Here is a 1,957-nt window from a genome sequence, read left to right on the forward strand (position 1 = left end):
CAGTGGAAAAAAACCTCCCACAAAAAAAAAAAAAAAAAAACCAGAAAAAAAAAAGGCCAGGGTTTTGTTTTTTATTGAGTATATGTGCCACAGTTTTGTTCTGTTTTAATTTCAAGAAATGCACTTTTAGCTTTAAAAAATCAAAATAAAAACTGTTAAAAATTTGCTTAAGACTTTAAGGCAGGGGACCAGCAGATGGTATAATGGCTATGTCGTTGGACTCCCACGTAGTCGACCGCAGTTCGCGTCCAGGACCCGGTGGCTTAAAACTCACGCCGGGCGCGTGTGCATGTGTGCCCAAGATCCCGAGAGGAGAACGGAGGAGAAGGGATTGCGGTGTGACCATCCCCCCTGGGGGGTGATTTCTCGCTTTCTGTCTCTATGTCTCTCTCTGTATGTCTGGCAAGCGCACATGCCCTATAACGAAAATCTCTCCAAAAAAAAAGTAAAAAAAAGTAAAAAAGACTTTAAGGCAGGAAAAAAAGTTAGAATTCTGTTCAAACAGTAGGCAGATACTAAAAATTCAAAAAAAAAAATCTCTCCAAAAAAAAAGTAAAAAAAAGTAAAAAAGACTTTAAGGCAGGAAAAAAAGTTAGAATTCTGTTCAAACAGTAGGCAGATACTAAAAATTCAAAAAAAAGATATGGACAGAGCTAAAATCTAGTAACAAGTACACTGTAATTTTCTTCTGAAACATTTTTTTCTCTCTCCATTCCCCTTTTTACCAAAGACAGGCATAAACTAACTTATTTGAAAAAAATTTAAAAAATGTTTAGTCTCAATTTGGTCTGTTATTTGCACAAAGCCCCATAAGAGTTCTACTTGATTCATTTAGTTCTGCTGGATCCTTTTACAAGGAAGGAATTTAAAATTAGACTCTTTAAAAAAGCCTCCAAGGTTACGAAGCTAAGTCAGGAATTCGTCATCTAACTGTGTCTCTAAGTACCTGTACTTGAGAGTTTTTTGGGCCGGTCAGGAAGTGACATTCTTTACTTATCTGCCAGCAGAAGTGTTTATGGTACCAGGAAATCTTTCCAAGAGCTTTGTTGGCTTTCTTGAGCTCTACCTTAGTTCCTTGGCTTTCTGGTCAGATCTTGAGATATGACATTCTAGTCAAAGCCCTGGCAATAACCAGTATTTTCAATTTCTGATGCAAGGCCACAGATATTATTGAACTTAAGCAAATAATTATTCTGCCACAAAATAAGAATGCTCACAAATATTTTGCAAATCCTTAGGGGTCAGGAAGGGAGAAAAGTTTGTTTCAATTTTTAAAAATTAACAAATTGCTGAACCTATCAATAGCTCAAAAGAAAAACTTTGCAAATCTGGAAGATAAAGCATAGAGAAAATCAGCAGCAATGTTTCACTAGCATTCCCTGAGCATCATCACAACATACTAAATGTGGTTTCTCATCTAGAATAAACTGCATAGTGGCTTAATCATGCATGTTATCATCCATAATATTCCATTTCTACTTTCATATATATATGTTTTTTACCCCATATCTGATCCTCTGCCCTATTCCACTCTCTTATTACACTATCTCTGTTGTCTACAGTTGTCTTCAATTCCTTTCCTCCCAACATTTTGTTGATCACACAATATCATAAGTAATCTAACTACTTTCAATAGCAAGTTCAGCTGGTGGTTTCAAGAAAAGCACTTTTGAACTGGTAAGGATATTTCCTTGAAACTTAAATCCTAGAAACAGGTTAGTATTCTGTTCAAATAGTAGGTACATGAACCTATTGACAGCTCAAGACAGGACAAAAATCCTTAAAACTGGACAACAAAACTTAGAAGAAAGGCAGCAATATTTTAGTCAAGTCACAGAATGCTGTTTCATCAGTTCAGTCTCATGTACTTAATCTTTCTTCTGTTGTGGTTCGATCTTCCAGATTGAATTCTGGGATATAATATTCAACTCCAGACTTTGTCCCTACAATTAAGTTG

Source organism: Tupaia chinensis, unplaced genomic scaffold (genome assembly GCF_000334495.1).
Source record: "Tupaia chinensis unplaced genomic scaffold, TupChi_1.0 Scaffold000289_1, whole genome shotgun sequence".
Classification (NCBI taxonomy): domain Eukaryota; kingdom Metazoa; phylum Chordata; class Mammalia; order Scandentia; family Tupaiidae; genus Tupaia; species Tupaia belangeri.